We start from the raw sequence: 19443 nt of genomic DNA on the forward strand, positions 1-19443 counted from the left end.
GAAGGAAGGAAGGAAGGAAGGAAGGAAGGAAGGAAGGAAGGAAAAGGTTCAAGTTAATCAAGTGGAGAGCAGAGGGATAGGATTGCAAGAGTCCGGACCAAACTCATAGCATCTGCTAAAGACCCCAAACAGAAAAGAACTATAGATCTAAGTATGGTGAAGGTGAAAGGAATTAAAAAGATACTGACCATATCATGGTAGAGACTCAAGCAGAGGGAATGCCTAATATGATAATATTTTAAGAGAATCCCCCTGATTATTCTGTGTCCAACGCATTGAATGGTGTAATTGAATTTATTTAGAATTATATTGCATTAGTCCAGGAAAGAGGATACTGTCTCAAACTGGATTGTTCCTGGTGGGAATTGAAAGGTGTCTGTGAGCTTGGAATGTATTCTAAGGATAGAATTAACTGTGACTTACTAAATTTTGCACTTTTCTATCAATTTTTCTGTAGTTAAAATCTCAACAGTGTCTTAGAACAGTAAAATTGCTTAAATAAGCTATGTGCTCTGATTCTTCAGAAAAGATAGCTAGTGCTACTTACACACACACACACACACACACACCCCATTAAAGTAAGCAAACATGCAAAATTCACCTTTTGGCTCTTTCCTAGGGATCTGCTCTGCAGAATCCTGTTAACCTTGTTTGTTAGTAGTCAATGTGTGGTCATCAACAAACCTTGAACATGAATTCTCAGATTAACATTCAACAGGTTCTGAACTTAAGGCTTTTAAGATCCCCGCAGATGTTATTCATCTTTCAGTGACGAAGTATGGTATTTCAAGGAGGTAGACATTTTTTCAGTAAGAAAAACAGTTAATAACTCATAGCTATACCTGCATTTTTATAGGCAAACAAATTATAAAGTACTGTTATAAGGATTTTGGAGAAGTAGAGATACTGGTGTGAAGGAAAAACAGATTTTAATACTCAAAGGAATGTTAATGATTAGCGTCCTTTCTAGAACATGCTATTTGGAAGAGTACATTTTTGCCTATGAAAATATCCCAGATAATGTTAAAATTGCATTAAGCATTCAATCACTTGGTCAGTATATACTACTATATATAATATTACTAAGCTTGAAAATTTTAATTCTGATTGCTAATTTTCATGTAGGAGGATGTAAAGAAAAAAATACAGGATTCTGTACATGTATTTTAAGTCAGGGCAGGCAAGCAGATTGAACATTTCAAGTTTGGTTATCCACCTTTAGGTGAAAAGGTTAGTTACAAGTAAGGATTAAGTCTTGATATTGTTATACAGAGTCCCTTTAACAAAAGAAATTGAGACGTTCTTAAAAGGATTAACATTTTATGGGTCAGGATGGAGGACTATGACTTTCATTCAAATAAATATATAAGGAAAAAAATCCTATAGCTAGAACACACAGCTGGCGAAAAACATCATATTCCCACATACATTTCATGTCTTTTTGACATGTGTATCTTCACTGTATACAGACTTATATGCATACAAACTTTCCCACAGAAACATGCCACATACGTAGAATTGGAATGTGTATTTTACAAATAATCCCCTCACAGACAATTCAGGCAATAAATACAAAGCAAAGTAATATAGCTATCTTTTCCTGTGGCTCACTCAATTATGAAACATTAATCTAAATAATTTTTTTCTAATAGATTATTTTGTAAATACTCTCAAGTCATAGAATGACCCACAGAATGCTATCATAGCTCTAACAATAGCATTTTAAGGGTCACACTTTAAGAGGTTTGTGATTACCTGTCAGGAGGGAAAGTTTGGAAAATGTACTTTTCTGCTATAAGGCTCACAGATGGAGACTTTAAACTTGAACTGAATCCAAATAACTGAGTAGTCATGATACTCTGGTCACCTCAGGAAATATAAACCCCATTATTTCTTTTTTTCCCCCTGACACCTCATGTAAATACTGGTAACCATTGATTCCAGAGGATGATATGAAACAAAAATGAAAAAAAAAAAAACACAATAAATTTACAAAATTCCAATTGGAAAGGATTGTCTAGAAACTTTAAAAAGTTGGAATCATTATAATGTCCTCAGAAAGAAAAGACTTTAAATATATTTAGATGTCATCATTCTTTCTCTTTTTAAGTTAGCTTAAGAAATATTTAGAAGTAGGTATTTTACATGTGGTGTTATAGAGGCAAAGAAATTCACAGACTCTTGCCAGTAGCTCCATCATAAATCAGATGTGGACTTAATATGGTTTCTGAATCTTCCTTGGGTTGGAAGCTTTCTGAGCTTTATGAATCTTCCTCAACCCTAGAGTTAAAATGGATGTATTTGAAAGTAATTATATTGTGTCGCTTCAATGTCAGAAAAACATTATTAATATAACTTTAACAAAATCTCAGATCTCATCAGCAAATAGAATGCACACTTTAAACACTTTTCATGGATAGAGTAGAAATATATTTAAACCATTTTGACTTCAATCTTTTTCATCTTCCCCTATGTAATTAAAATAACCTAATGAGCATACAGAACAAGGAAGTGTTAAAGCCGAGAAGCCAGCATTTGGTAACTTCTTAAGGGCATATTTGATACAAGTTGACACAATTTCTAATCTTCTACTCAAGAGAAATTCCCAAAGTGGAAAAGATGCCCTATTTGAGGTCGAGTGTTTTTTGTCAGGTTGTTTGGGAAGAACAAGGCACACCTGGCCAAAACACATCAACCTCTTAAAATATAGAAGCTGCGGACTAGGAAGGTATAGAGTTGGTGAAAGCTAAAATACATTCAAATTGTCTCAAACTTTGGAGTAATTTAAAAAAAAAAAATTCTATGAAAATCTAATGGGACTTGAGCACATTTGAGTCTAATTAAAAGAGACACTATTTTATGTAGTCCTAGTTATGCTGATCCAGCCATAGGAAGAATCCTGCATAATGAAATCTTGCATGGGAAAGAGTGTTGATAGATAGAGGTCTTGAGTTGGAAGTATGAGGTCACTGGTTTATATCCTGAGGAGAAAACCTGGACATATTCCATGAAAAACAGCTGCTTTTTAAAATGTAATGTCTTGCACACAAATGGAATTAAACCCGCTACTGTCATTTTAAGGATTCCACAAGTCTCAAAGAGAGGTGGACATTTGGACTCAATGCTGCTTGAGCATGAAAATATAATTTTCCTTGACATAAATCAATAACGGAAGAAAATACACTGCAGTCAGAGTACATACTTTATGACTTGAATTATTTACATTTATTGAGGCTTGCTTTATGGCTTAGAATATGGACTATCTGTGTTTTGTATTTATTTGAAATTCAATGGCTGTATATTGTATTCTTGTTTAGTAGAGGTATTCTACAAATGTCAACTAGGTCAAGAAGGTTGATAATCTGTATCCTTTATGCATCTTTACCCTATACATGTACATTTGGGAGGGTGGTCTGTCAATTATTTGAAAAGGATTGTTGATATCTCTCAATATAAAAGTGGATTTGCCTGTTTCTCTGTATAGTTCTATTAGTTTTTACTTCATGTATTTTGAAGTCTTTTAATCAGGTGAATAAATATTTCCAACTGTCATGTCCGTTTAAAAAAAGAAATAAAAGTGCAGGGATTCACCCCCCCGCCCCCCCCCCCCCCCCCCCGTCAGCCCTTGTAGAATTCCGGAGATCTCGCGAGATTTGGCTTCCTGCAGGAAGTGCGGCGAGGTCGGGCTTGGTTTCTCTGTTCTGTGAGACTGTTCTGAGGCCGGTTGTATTTCACCTGTCTCACCCAGCCCGCCTTCTGTTTTTTTTAAGTGGTGGCGCATTCTACTATTTCAGCGTATTTACAAGGATATATTATTTTATCGTTTTAACAAGGAATAATTCAAAACAAAACAAAACAAAACAAAAAAACACCCAGAACACCGCCCACGCCGTGGTTTTAGCTCCTGAATGGTTGTTTCCTACGGCCGGGCTGACCCGTCAGAGAGACCCCGGCGTCTCCTAGTAGGTAATTCACCCTCCCGCCTGCACCCGTGGGGAGGGGCGTGGGCGCTCGTGCTCTGTCTCCCCGCCCCGGCGGCCCTGGGAGCTGGGCTGGTGGACTCGGGAGTCACCGGAGCAGTAAACCACTGCGGAGAGGTGAGGGAAGGGGGCAGGTTGTTCTTCTAAGGCCCCGCTGTAGATATGCCCCGGGGCATCCAGCCGGGGCTCAAAAAGTGGAATTTGAGCTGTCTTCCGTGGAGGTTTTGTACAAACCCTTCTTGTGCCAGGGACGACGCTGTGTTTAACGAGTATTTCAGGGTAGTCAACCTGTACCCCCATAGGCGTGATTGGGGAATAGGGTGGTCCCAGAATTTGGTCCCCGTCTGAAAGGGTTGACGAGAAGAGCAGGATATTCAATAGCGTCCTAGTGTGAGTTCCAGGCCTGACTGGGCCACTGCGTGGCTTTGGGATCTGGATATTGTCCTCTTAGCACTGGGGCTGGGCTGTCAGACTGTGCTGCTCACAAAGCTTCCTTCCCCCACCATGCTGGCGGGAACGCGCCTTACCCTTCAGACAGGCCTGCGGGCTTGGCTGGCGAGCAGATTCTGAAGGCGCTGGCCCATTGGCCAAGTCCGCCGAGAGTGCAGGAGCGAGGAGCGGCAGTAAGTGCGCTGAGAAGTTGTCATCTCCCATCTCAGTGCTAGTCAAGCCCACTTCTCCTCACACAGGGAAGCATTGCGAGTCAAGGACATCCGCTGATGGCCGGCACGCAGCCCTGTGGCCTCAGCCTTGTCCAGTGCCGTGAAGACCCCGCCAGCTTTAACACCCAGTTGCCCTCATTCACTGGGCCAGCTCTGGAAAGACTCCTCACTCTCACCAAGACAGATGGACACACTCTGAGTCCCAAGGCCTGAATATATCAGAGTAATGATGTACCTGTGTGTTTATATCTGATAGATACTACAATATATACAATGGCTGTACAATAATACTGTTTTACAAGAAAGACTTGGACCAAAATGTACAGACTCTGATATATTTTAAAACCAGAAAGAAAGACAAAGGGGAAAAAAAAGAGAGAGAGAGAGAGAGAACTCTTTTAAAACTTAAAACATAGAGTGACTTATGTTTTAGTTTTCAATTCTAGGCATATGACTGCGGTTGTAGGAAACTATCCAATATTTTTATTCAGACAATGCCTATTAATCAGTTTTAGCTGAATTAGATACTAAATATTTGTCACACCAATTTTATAACCTTTCTTAGTTTTTATTTATTTTTTTATTTTTTTTACCTTATATAGTTTTTCTTTAGTTTGGAAAATTATATTAAAAATAAGGGGCACCTGGGTGGCTCAGTGAGTTAAGCCTCTGCCTTCTGCTCAGGTCATGAACTCGGGGTCCTGGGATGGAGCCCTCCATCCGACTCCCTGCACAGTGGGGAGCCTGCCCCCCCCCACCTGCCTCTCTGCCTACTTGTGGTCTCTGTCTGTCAAATAAATAAATAAAATCTTTTTAAAAAATTTTAAAAAGTTAAAATCATACTAAGGAATCTACCAAAACCATGTAGCATCATTATTACAACACTGTTACCTGCCAAAAATACAAAAAATTGAAGACAACAGTAGAGCACAAAGAAATTGGTCTGCATTTATTTTTCAGAATAATTAGTCTAGAGAATGTCTATCATTTAAAAACTCCCACCAAACTATTTTCACCATTTAACAGCCCAGTATTTATTAGTAAGTCATATTTATAGTAATCAAAGTCTGCCATTAATATGACAATATCTCTCTAAATATTTCTTGAAAATAGGAGTGCTTTTATATAAAAAGACTCTATATCATATGAGGTTGAGAAACATTGAATTTAATAAAGTTTCCTAGGGAAATTTCCTTACAGCAAGATTTCCAAAAGGCTTTAAGGTGTTAATTTGAAGTCTAGTGTAATGAGAAATGCAGTATTCTCTCAAACTCAACTTCTCATGAAATTCTTTATTCCATGGAGCATCAAAGCAAATTAGTGTTTTATGGAACACATCAGTGTTCATTCATTCATTAATATGTGTGTTTGCTTTCATTTGGTAAATAAATAGCTTTACCAGTTTTTAGTATCCTAGATAATGGCATATAAATGTCACAGAAAATATTTTCTAGTATTGTTTGGGATATTCAAGATATACCCAAATTTCTGTTTACCAACGATAAGAAATACTGTTAGAAGGTAGGGAGAAAGTAAAAGGCTGTATAATTAAAATTAAATTTCTCTAAAGTAAATTTTGAACCTCAAATAGTATATGTACATTAAAGGGGAAGTTCATGGTAGTATTGTTTAATTAACAAAACAAAAATACATTTAATAAAAGATTGGCCATGAAAATAGTGTAAGGTCAAATACAAGAATTCATTTAAGCATATGGATTAAAATGTGCACCTTTTCTTTTATGCATTTATCCCTTTGATAAAAAAATATACTTTTTTATCCCTATTTTGTTGCCCTCACATGATTTTAAGGTAAGAGTTCTAAGGTCAGTGATAACTCTGCTGCAATGTATTATTAAATCAATGTGTGTATTTTTTCTGAATGTTACAAATCAACTACTGATAGTTCAAAAGCTCTCTCTTTCTTTGATGTCTACAAAGATGATAACCAACTGTATGTATGTGGATGAGGTGCTTTCCTGATAGACCGTCTTTTAACTGCATGTCTGTTGATAATTGGTACTTTTGCAATAAGAGCATTTTCAACTACCTGAATCAAGACTTTCATTGCAATATCATTTACTGGTTCCTGACAGCTAATGAAGTGGCAAAGCAGGGCTGATAAACTCCAGAGCCTATCAAGAGGGTTGAGTGTAACATTTTTTAGATTCTGATTTACTAAATGAGGTGGAAGTCATTAAGTTCATCAAACAAACTCAGCTATGAACTTTTAAACTAATTTCTTGAGTTTTTAAAGGAGAAGTAAGTTTTTCCCTTTGAGTGATTAGAAATGATAGAACAATAGTTGTAATTTGGAAAGCTAGAATTTTTTTTGATTTTGTAATTCTAGTTTCTACCACTTTTTGAGTCTTATCAGTAGTGGCATTTAGCCTAACAAGACACAATTGCCTGTTTTAGATAATTGCCCTTAAAGAAAGTATAAAATTAAAATAAATATTTAAAATCTTGGAAATCTTATTAAAGAGGTACTGCCAGTTTGGGACATAGCAAAATACAAAGTCTGAGTTTTCAAAGCAAGTTTCATGAAGTGGAATTACGTAGGTTATTGTTTTCATAACAATTTAGTAATTTGGAGAGAATTATTTAAAATAAATACCTATTTTTGAAGAAATGTTCCAATTTTAAAAATGAAAAATTATTTTCAATTGTTTAATCCAAAACTTAGCAATAACACTAAATGATTGGTAGAGATAATCTCCTTTTAACTATTTACATGCCAAATAAAAAGTATCAGGAAAATGAAAGAATTTAGAAATTGGTGACCTTAGATAATGTTATATGATTCTTTCATACTCACACTGAACTGTAGTGACTAGAACATAATACCACAAACACTTTCTCTTCTCCTGACTAAAGGCACGTTTTACCTCTATTATTCTCTATTCAAACTAATGGGAGAGTGTCATTTTAAATGTTTATTAAGTCAGAGATTAAAAGGAGATCATATTTCATTCTAAGCAATGTTTATTATTTATCATTCATTCTAATACTTTCATTAGTGTTTTGGCTTGGGGTTTTTTGTTGTTGATGTGAGAGGGAAACGATAACATTTTTTGATGAAGGATAGAAGGAAGTTTAAGAAGAAATTAACTTATGCTGCTTTCTTTGTGCATTCTAAAAGAGGTAAATCTAGTTCTGAATTAGATTTTTGTTCTTGTGGGGGTAAATGTCTGTGTCCTGCACTGGTCTAGAGAATATTTAGTGTCTGCTGTCCTGTTCAGCCCAGAGATGTGCTTGATTTTAATGGGCCCTGGGAAAGCAAGGATTTTCAACAAATATTCTGGATTCTTAGCTTCATCCTAGGCAATCACTGAGTTGTCCTTAGGGCTCTTAAACCAAACCTGGCTCACATTATCTTTAATTTCAATCCCAGAACATGATCTAATCTTAGAATACACTTATAGCAGAATATGCTTGGAAAACAAAAATTGAACAATTTCAACTTGTCTTATTTCCTATTTAAGATAAAATTATTAAATTATTTTTTGTACCAAGTAGATTTTAGAACTAATACCATGAGGTTGTTTTGGCAAAAAAAGAAAGTATTTGGGCAGAGCAGATTATAGGAGAACTAAAATCTCCCAAATTATCTATATAATAATCCCATCTACTTCTTTGTTTTGTGTATGTCGAAAAATTATAAAATGTCAATGCATTCTTATGTGTGTACTTCATTAAACCATCTGAATTCCTTTGCTTAATTAATTCTGAAATGTGTCCACTCCAAAATTAAACACATTATTAGGGGAAACATATTTATAGTGTGTCATCATAAATAGGATATTATTGTTACTAAGATTGGAATGGCCTCAGAACACATTGTATGGTTTTATCTAAAGATCTTTCGAGTTCATTGGTTTTTCTTTTTTTTTTTTTTTTTTTTTTAAAGATTTTATTTATTTTTTTGAGAGAGAGACAGTGAGAGAGAACATGAGCAAGGAGAAGGTCAGAGGGAGAAGCAGACTCCCCATGGAGCTGGGAGCCTGATGTGGGACTGGATCCCAGGACTCCAGGATCATGACCTGAGCTGAAGGCAGTCGTCCAACCAACTGAGCCACCCAGGCGCCCGAGTTCATTGGTTTTTCAACACCCTCTGCTCCCATCTCTGTTCCATCCCTCTACAGGGAAATCTGATTCAAATAAAATCCTTTTATGGGCAAGCCAGAAGCCTTCGTAATTAATCTATTCTAGTTAAAGGAGTGGGACATGCCTAGGTATGCTGTATGAATGCCCTCCCTGTTTACCTCACTCCTCCCCCCCATAAAGACAGTCAAATAAGCTTTCAAGTGAACAACTTCTACTTCTTTAATTGAAAAACTCAAATTGTTCGTGTTTGTAACACCCAAGCACCATGCAGTTTAGAGAATGAAGAGACTAGAGTGGTAAGGGGAGCAAGATAAATTATGGGTAATCTAACCCAGATGCACTTTTATATGCTCATAAACATGTCCCTTTTATCTACCTAATCAGAAATGCATCTGTTCATTCATTTGACAAACTTATAGTAAATACTTTTTGTTAACTAAATCTGTGGTTTCAGTAATTCCTACCACCATCCACACACCCCTGCTCCTCTGATTTGGTTACTTGATTGATCCTTGAGACTGTCCATATGATCTGGACTTCCTTTTGACCTTCTCTCTCTTCCAACTCTAAGAAATAGATTCTTATCTCCATCAAAAAGAGACACCTATGAACACTGAAATAAGTACATTCTCCAGAATATTCACACTTGAATGTATCAGTTTTTGCCCATGAATAAGGAAGGCTTCTTTCCTCCCATAAATATATCTTGGGGTCGAAATGATGGAAAAATACTGATGAAATACTCACTGTCTTTCTTAAGTAAAAACTCATTTGCTCAGCATTAGAAAAATTCAAATAAATCATTCTTAAACAGTTTAACACAATTCTTTTTTTTTTTTTTTAAAGATTTTATTTACTTATTTGACACAGAGAGAGAGATCCCAAGTAGGCAGAGAGGCAGGCAAAGAGAAAGGGGGAGGCAGGCTCCCCGCTGAGCAGAGAGCCTGATGCGGGGCTCGATCCCAGGACCCTGGGATCATGACCTGAGCCGAAGGCAGAGGCTTTAACCCACTGAGCTGTCCAGGTGCCCCAGTTTAACACAATTCTTACAGTGAGCGTATATAACAGATAACAGGTAATAAGTTCATAGCTTTTGAATTCTCCATATGTGAATATTTTCCTCCGTTTTCTTACTGGAAAAAATAAAGTAAGCAATTTGTAAATGTCAGAAAACATTTGCTTCCTTATAGTTATGTGTAATACGATAGTTATTTGAAAAAGACCCTGAAATGTATGCTATGGTACCTATAAATAATTGACCAGGACTGCCTGAAAGAAATTAGATGTTCAATGTATTAAGTAAGCCTCCTTTTTGTTCTCTTTATCTTTGCTAATGATAATACAATGCTTGCTTCTCATAGGCATTTAATGAACAGGGACTGGTAATAGAAACCTGCCTGTAGAGAAACCTTATAAATAATTAAGACATAAAGACAATCAAAAACAAAGTTTTAATCTCTGTATTACTTGCCTATCACCCCATGCACTAAATTAAACCAGTGTGAATTATAAAAGAAGGATCTATACTTTAATTGGAAATTTTTAGTGACTAATCATCTTGCACAGAAATAAGTGATCAGTTGCAATGCATAGTTATATTAATCACTTTTATTCATATTAAAACATTTAGTTGCTTTATGTAATACATTTAAATTCATTTTTATTTTTCCAAGGAGAAGTAAAGATTATAGATTATGTATGTATCATGCATTAGTTTTTTAAACATTGTTAGCAACTTTTATGTTTTGACTATATATTTTACAAAAACTAACCAAGGATCAGGCAGCAAACAATTAGAAAAATTAAAGTCATAGTTTTTCTAGAAATTTATTAAGAAAGAACATTAAACTAAGAGCCAGAAGAATTTAATAGAAACCTGACCTCTGCAGCTGTTTATGCTTTTTGTAAATGGAAGTGATCAGACTTCAGACTCTAAAGATTTTTTAGATATCAAATTCAATAATTAATTAAGTGTATAGTTAACCATTTCTTCTACAGATAACACACATATGGCACTTTGCTAACTTTATATCTAAGAGGACTAAAGCACATATCCATGCAAATGAGTGACATCCAATTAAAACACTAGTGTATGTTGTGATCAGAGTGGATGGGACCTCAGAAGAGGGAGTAACACCTGCTAATTCTCAAGGCTTTCATTGGAGGTTTGGCCCCTAACTGTACCTTGAAGCATGAGAACAGTGAAAATAAAATGGAAGGAAGGAGGGGGCAGACCAGGTTTAGAGAAAAGTAAATTTGCCATTTCTGATAGAATTCTGGGAACTTACAGAGACAGGCATAAAATAAGATAGCAGAGGAAAATTAGGGACTATGCCTTTATCAGGGACCCTGGTCCAAGGTAACAGTGGTGGGTTCAGGCACCTTATAAGTATTGCATTTTTGAAATATGCTCTGGTCACTTTGTATGGTCAAGCCTTGAAGAATATATTGAAGTTGAGAGAAACTGAGATAGGGAACCAGTTAAGCTATTGCAATTGCAGTAGTTTTTGTGTTTAATATTACTAGTTAAACAAAAGTCTGAAAACTTGGTTCATATGGTTGTTGTATGTAAAATGACCATAATTGTACTTAGCATAAAGAATCTTAAAAATCAGCCTGTTTATTATAATTTTATAACCAGGTTGTAAGTAATTTAAGGTTTAGATGGCATAATTTTATTAGTCATTTGAATGGAACATGTAACTAATTAGAAAAGCTAGAATATAATCTGAATGCAGTATGTAGTGCTACATTTGCTTTTTTTAATAGATGCTTATTATTTACTTTACCTGAGTTTTTGTTGAGATGTTTGTTGTTATTTACTTTACCTGAGTTTCATTTACCTTAGTTTTGTTTACTTTACCTGAGTTTTGTTATTATTTACTTTACCTGAGTTTTTTTTAAATAGTTAAGCTGTTTTAAATAATATTTATTGAGATACTTGTTTCTATGTAAGAGTAATAGGTATATGCCAGGAAAATGTTCCAGAACTAGAAAAACAAAAATAAATAACAGCATATTTTAACTCTAGAAAGGGAGCTTAAGAGATGAAGCAGCTATTAATCTACGTTTGTACATGGCACTGTGTTTTACAAAGGAAAGCATAGTACACTGTCCTTAAAAGTTTGGGAGAGCCTTGACCTAGATCCTCAAAGGTGAGTAGATTCTCCTGTGCACATGAGGATGAAAATTTGAGAGCACTGGGAGAATAGAGAGCCCCTAGGCTATGGTAACTATAGATAGAATACCGTTGAGTTAATTGAAGATAATCCTTCTTGTGTATGTGGTTAGAAGTATACCTTGAATACAGGTTTTAGTTGTGATGATGATGACGGTGGTGGTAGTGGTGATGTCACCTTTGTACTTTAGCTGTACTTTCTCTCTTTATGGACATTTTCCAATAACCTAATAGCTGTATAGATTCCTAGAGTTTAGTTCAGTAATAAAGTATTTGAGGATGAAAATTTTATGATTTCTTAACTATTTGGTTACTAACTCTGTACTACCTAAATATATGAAGGTATGTGATAGATTTTAGCATTCTATCTGAAAATGTTTCATGCTTTTACTATATTGGGTATATTCTCTTAAAAATGTATGGTTTGATATTTCTCCCTCTCTTCATTTAAGATGGATATGTTTCTCTATTTTATTATTTTCTTTTCCTCTTTTTCCCGTGAGATTCAAAGGAAAGGGATAGAGTAAAAGTGCCTTTTTTCTCAACAGAAGATTTTTCTGGAGGTAGTGCTAATATGGTTTATTGGGCTAAACCTATAGAGGGAGTTCTGTTAGAAGATGATTATAATAATCAAAGGAATTATGAATTGAGTTATGACAATGACTGAGGATGTAAGCAAAAGAAAATACACAATAAATTATTACAGGTTTATACAAAATTGAGGTAATAGAATGAATCTGTGGATGATGAAGAGGTTCTGGTCCATGATCATTTGGGTCAATGATACCTGCAACCAGTTTTAAAACATACAGAAAGGTGATGATATCAGTAATGGAAAGAAGAAAAGGGAGTGAGTTCTGTCCAAGTCACAACTCTCAGGTATCTGTGCACTATCTGAATAGAGGTTTCTGATAAACCTTTGTGTGGCCTTCAGAGGGAAATCTGTCTTGGAAGATAGACATTTAAGACATGTAAAATACTACTAGTGACAAAAGAAACACTTGTAGAAAAGATTACCCATGGAGTTACTACTGTGTATAATAGTTAAACTACAGAGCATTTAAAATAATATAAAGATTTAAGACATAGAATAGGGTAAGAGCAAAAGAACCTGGTGTCCTGGTGTCAGATGGGAGTGGGTATCTTGACTTCATACCACACTAGTTCTGTGACCTAGGATATTCCCAATATCTATCTGAGTAACTTTTCTCATGAGAAAAAATGGGAATGAAAACTGTTACCTCACAGCATTGTTGTTGTGGGAGACTAATGAATATACCTAGAAATCGTTCAGCAGCTTTTGATATGGAATGCTCTTCCACATCTCATTCAACTGGTCAAGGGCTTACAAAGTCTTACACATTTTTTTAAGGCCAGGTTTAATTGTCAGGCACTTTCTCCAAGGGTTATCTACTTTTCCTGGACGCATTAATTTTTTCCTTCTGTTAAATTTCTTAGCTCTCATTATTCTCATTTTTGTTCATTTAGTTTTTGCTTCTCTGAGGGCATTTGTTGCACTTCCATCAAGGTTTTATTAATCTTTATATTCCACATAGTTGTTAGCCAGTGCCCATGTGTAATACATATATAAGGACTGGGTAGATGTTGAATTAGATTAGACAATGAGAAAGTAACTCTCCACACATATTTTTCACATTGTAAAAAGAATGAAAAATAGAAAAACAGATTAATATTTCAGGTAGGCCTGCTATTGATGTTTTACAAGCATATTGAAGAAAACTATATTTGAGGAAAAATATATTGTCCTTCCCTGACAGTGTGGTTTATTGTGTGGCATCTAGCAGCATAGAAGCTGGGCTTGAGCTGGTAATGGACCTTCACTTTTCTGAAACACAAGTATGGGCACTTTATCCCTTGATCTGGGAGTCTGTCCAAGTCAAGAAGCTGATTATTCACATCATCTACAAATAAGAAGCATCTGTCAGAGGAGAGTCCTGGCATAAATTCAATGTTTGGGAGACGTTAGAGATCAGACTATTAGCAAATAAAAAGAAAAGAGTTGGAAGAACTTTGAGAAATGTTCTAGGCAAAGGTGGTGGGATTGTGTTTATATAGAGTGTTGTGTGGCCTCTGGCATGGTCTGAGAAAGTAGTAAGATAAAAGTTACTCTCACGTCAGGATGTTTACATGTGGTACTTATTTTGAGTGTTTACTGATACTGAAATTGGAAGATAGACTTTTCCAGGCCCCTGGGTGGCTCATTGGGTTAAGCCTCTGCCTTTGGCTCAGGTCATGATTTCAGGGTCCTTGGATCGGCCCAGCATTGGGCTGTCTGCTCGGCAAGGAGCCTGCTTCCCCCCTCTCTCTGCCTGCTGCTCTGTCTACTTGTGATCTCTCTCTGTCAAGGAAATAAATCAAATCCTTAAAAAAAAAAATAGAGGAAGAAGATAGACTTTTCTAAGTATATTTGAATAATACCTACCAAACTTTGTTAATTGAGAAAATATACTCAGCATCACTAAAGAAATAAAAGCATGTAGACATCCATGAATATTGACTCTATCTATGTAATAGCAAGTTGCACTGGCTAGAAATGCTAGAAACAGAGTTCATCATTGACAGTGTATCTTAGAGGAGTAGTTGCCAAATAGAAGTCTGTGGAAAGCTGTTACCCTTCTCTGTGATAATTTTAAAATCAAGTCCTTGGAGGGGCGCCTGGGTGGCTCAGTCAGTTGAGCATCCAACTTTTGATTTCTGCTCAGGTCATGATCTCGGGGTCCCTGGGATTGAGTGAGCCCTGCCTCTGGCTCCCTCGGCAGGGAGTCTGCTTCTCTTTCTCTTCCTAGTTGCACACTCTCTCTCTCTTAAATAAAAAAATAAATCTTTAAAAAAGTAAAATAGAAGAAATCTTGAAATAAAAATAAAGTAGTAAAAATAAGGTAAATTTTTCTACAATATAAATTAATTCATATTTAAGAATTATCTTTTGTGTGTGCGTGTGTTTTCTTCCTTCTCTTTTTATTGCTTTAATAAAGTGCCTCCTTCTTTGGTGAGTGCTGTGAAGTGTGTAAACCTGGTGATTCACAGACCTGTACCCCTGGCGATAAAAATATATGTTTATAAAAAATAAAAAATTATATTAAAAAAATAATAAAGTGCCTCCTTTTTTGTATGAAATGATATGTCAATAGTACTTGTTTCTCTTATTTTTATAATGAAACAAAAAGTGGCCAACTTTTATTTTAGCTCCTATTTTGCTTTGGAGATATTTTTGGTTTATGAAATTTAGGAAGCACTAAAATGTGGGATCCAAAACTTTGGACTTTAATGAACTTTCCAATATTTACAAATATCTGGATGTAGTCCTCATTTAGTCAAAATATTTGACTTCATATAGATCCAGCTTTGACTTCTTTAAATGGGATCTTTGACTGTTCTATAAAAGGACAAAGTTCAAGTTATGGACAAAGGGCATAAGTCTAAAGCCATGAATGAATACAGGCAATTAATTTGAATCCAGAAACTGGTAGGGTCCTATTACCATTCACGCTATAAAATTTAGAAGAAGGGTAAGAAAAAGGAGAAATAGAGAGAGAGAGAATGAGAAATGGAAGTCAGAAATATGAAGAACAGTGTGATTATTGTTTGGATTTGAAGGTCAGGCAGTTCTTATACTATAAAAACGTCTAACTCTGGGCGGTCTTGCATTCTAGATATTTATTGATTTTATTGCCTTTTGAGAATCTGACCCAGTTTTTGTAATATAATCATCTGTAGAAATCTATTTTTATCCTAAAGATAATCAGTCTGCAGGAACATTCCAGCTTTATTATGTAGAGATAAGTAGTCATGTATGATTTTGATATAAATTCTCCCATCTTTTTTCTTTTATGTATTAAAATAAACATTTAGGAAGAGCATCAGTTCATAAAATAATTTTTCAAATTCTTAAATAATGTACTTATAGTGCATTAAAACACTAACTTTTTTTTCCCTTCAAACGTGGCTACATTAGAGACTATGATGAATTCAGAAAAAAGATCTGAAAATTTATAAATAAATATTTAGAATGAGAATTAGAATTGACTCATTAGGGAAGATCATGGTTCTTTTCCCCTAATTAGTTGGTGGGATACCTTCTTTTCTCAGTTATAAAGAAATATAAAATCCCTGGTAGGGAGGTACTATGAGGGTCTCAAAAAGACTCTTTTCTCAGTTATAAAGAGATAAAATTCCTCATAGGTAGAAATTGGATTTAAAAGGAATAATTAAGCAAAATCAAGTATATTTGAAAGTGATAGAAAACACAGCTGCTAACCCATACTCCAGGAGAATACTGTCTTTGTGTTTAATGAAATGATCTGGCAGTAACATTTTTTTTTAAGGTGTTGTTTGTTTCCATTGTGATGTCCTACAGAAACCATTACAGATTTCTCTAAGTTGTCTGTATCGAGGAACCAGTGATTCTTGCCGCACAAATTTACAAAATTTGACCTGTAACTTATTTTTCAATTGGGTGAATATTTTCCTTGTTTGGAATTACAATACAGATATGCATTACATTTATTATTTAAAATTTAGGTTACAGGGGCACCTGGGTGCTCAGTGGGTTAAGCCTCTGCCTTCAGCTCAGGTCATGCTCTCGGGGTCTTAGGATCAAGCCCCACATTGGGCTCTCTGCTCAGCAGGAGGCTGCTTCCCCCTCTCTTTTTGCCTGCCTCTCTGCCTACTTGTGATCTCTCTGTGTAATAAATAAATAAAATCTTAAAAAAATTAAAAATAATAAAATTTAGGTTACAGAAGTTGGCAAACAAAAAGAATATTTCGCTGTTCTTAAAACAGCATTTATATTTAATATTAATATAAACCAAAGAACATATTGCTCTTCTTATTTATCCCTTTACCAGGCAAAATTGTAGTGTTAGCAAGTTAGCATATTTGGTAGAATAGTAATTTTTCAGTACGTTCCATCTGGACCTTAGTTTCCTACTTCTAGTCAAGAATGTTGAGCATATTAATGTTTTACCTCTACTTATTCTCACAGATGATAATGTGCTCAACTATGTAAACAATTGTTCTAGGTATTTTACATGAATTATCTAACTTCACCTTCATAATAACTCTTAGAAGATGTATTATTAACCCCCCTTTTCCAAAAACTGAGGCCCAGGTAGCATCAGGAGTTCATCCTAGTTTGCATAGCTAGTAAGTACAGTGTTCTAACCTATACCTAGGTGACTCCATGTTCTGTAGATATAGTAGTTGTCTTCCTATAACTATTTCCACTTGATGCTTAGAGCTCCCTTATGTAGTTTCTACATGTTTCCAATTAAAATCCACCTTTGTGTCTTTTAAGGAATCCTCCTGTTGCTTAATAGTTATATAAATGTTTTGGTTTAGACCCAGCTGACTTTTTTTTTTCAGTTTGCCTAACTCCCTATGTATTTGATTTCTCTTGTATTAGGTTAGAATTATTATAGATTTTAGAATTGGAGGGAGTGTTGAAGGGTATCTTCTCTATTTGATAATTAGTAGCTTCTTGAACAGCTATTCAGTCAGTCAGTGAACATGAACATAACGTAGCCCCTGCTTCTCGTAGTGGTCCTTTCTGTCCTTATACAGCTCAGGGTATGTGAAATTTCAGTCTTATATTGATCTCTGTAGCATTGATTATTTGCAGTTATTGGGACACTGGCGAGGGGCTGAGATTTAAATTCAGATATCATGTAGTGAATTCTGTTTTTTCTCTTTAAAGACTAACTAGCTCTCATTTATTTCAGATATAACTCATGAATGAAATTCTTACTCCATCTCTCCTTCCTTCCTTCCTTTTTTTTTTTTTTTTTTGATGGGTGTTAGGGAAGGATAAGGCTAATCTGATAATTTACTGTTTTTCATGAGTGAATTAGAAAATCATCTTTTAATAATTTGTTAATTCTTGTATTTTTTTATGTATTAGGTAGATGGATAGATAAATCAATAGATAGAAATGGACATTCAATTTAATATTTACTGACTGGTAATAAGGAAAAGAAATCATGTGAGTTGTGAATAGTGAGCTATTAATTCTGTATTTCCTGATGTGAGGGAATGTTAATTCTGGCAAATAAGTCATTTATATGAGTGATTGACAGTGTGATAGAAGCAATCAGTAATGTAAGCAAACATTATAAAGAAATTATTTCTGTGAGAATTTCTTGGAGCATGCATTTGAACTAGCTCTTAAGAATCAATACATTTTTAAGATGGTGTATCATTGTAGATGTCAGAAACAATGGAAGCCAAGGCTAAAATGTGGCAAATGCAGAGCACATTTTCCTATAGTATGCAAGACATGAGGGAGGAATATTGGGTTAGGGTCTAAATTCAAATGGTAGTGGCCTGGCTAAGTTAAGGAGTTTGAAATGCTGTTTCTACTGAAATAGCATTTTTGGTAATATGGAGAAGGCAGTAGGAGAAATCAATAAAGAAGGGAAATTCGTCAAAGGGTTAATGACCTGGGGTCAGGGCTGGGACAGAGGAAGGGTCAGCATTGCTGCTTCCTGTCCTTGGAAAACACTTTCTACATTTTGTGGATGTTGATGAAAAGGTTCTACTATTTGTGCATTGGAAAAATCTGAATCATTGATTCAGGACACAGTTTTGGAGAATCCTCAAATTTCTATCCCATGGAAGACGGTTTGTGGTAGCATATATACATAAACTTTTTTGAAGCCAATAGTTAAAGAAAACCTCTTGGGTGATTCTCAACAACTGCCTTTCTAAAGCAAAAGTGGATTTACAATTAACATTATTATTATTTTTTAAAAAATCTTTTTCTCACTTATGTATAGGTCTGAAAGTTCAACATTTGCCCCTTTATAGCTAAAACAAATAAAAGAATGATAACAAGCTGAAAAATTTGAAGTCAGATAGTAAAATTCATGTAACTTATGTTTTCATAAAAACCTAATTTGGTTTCTCTATATATGTCAGTTACAAAATATTTCAAAAGACTTAGATGGTAGAATTAATGGTTTCATGGTCAAAAAGACATGTAGAAATTCGTAACTGTAAGGAAGCCCTACGGGTGCCTAGGTGGCTCAGTCCATTAAACCTCTGTCTTCTGCTGGGTCATGATCCCAGAGTCCTGGGATTGAGCCCCAAATTGGGCTCCCTGCTCAGCAGGGAGTCTCCTTTTCCCTCTCTCTGGACTTCTCACCCTGCTCATGCTCTCTCTATATATATCTCAAATGAATTAAAAAAAAAAAAAAAGGCTCAAACAACTAGGAGTTTAAAATGTTTCCCCCATACTACCTCTGCTCTTTTGGCCCCTATGCTTATCCTTCTAGATAGCGACTTGGAACAGATGAAACCCCTTAAAAAAGTCTTTGTAAAATTAAAGACATTTTGGATACAATGCTGAGCATTTCTTTCTATCATTGCATGCAGAGAGATTCCATTAGATTAGTTGTGTGATGAGGTATTTGTGTCCCTTTCTTTTGAAGGAATGTGTGGTCTTGAGTATGAAATGAGCAAACTAATGGGTGGGATTTCCATTTCAATGAAGTGTTAAA

General features: G+C 35.3%; 1 protein-coding gene across 1 annotated transcript in view; it reads left to right on the forward strand.

The window, feature by feature from the left end:
• The window catches only part of SEMA3A (semaphorin 3A), a 208315-nt gene that overhangs the window by 36987 nt on the left and 151885 nt on the right, over nucleotides 1-19443 (forward strand). The gene's annotated exons all lie outside the window — the stretch shown is intronic.

This window comes from Mustela nigripes, chromosome 4, assembly GCF_022355385.1.
Source record: "Mustela nigripes isolate SB6536 chromosome 4, MUSNIG.SB6536, whole genome shotgun sequence".
Taxonomy (NCBI): Eukaryota; Metazoa; Chordata; class Mammalia; order Carnivora; family Mustelidae; genus Mustela; species Mustela nigripes.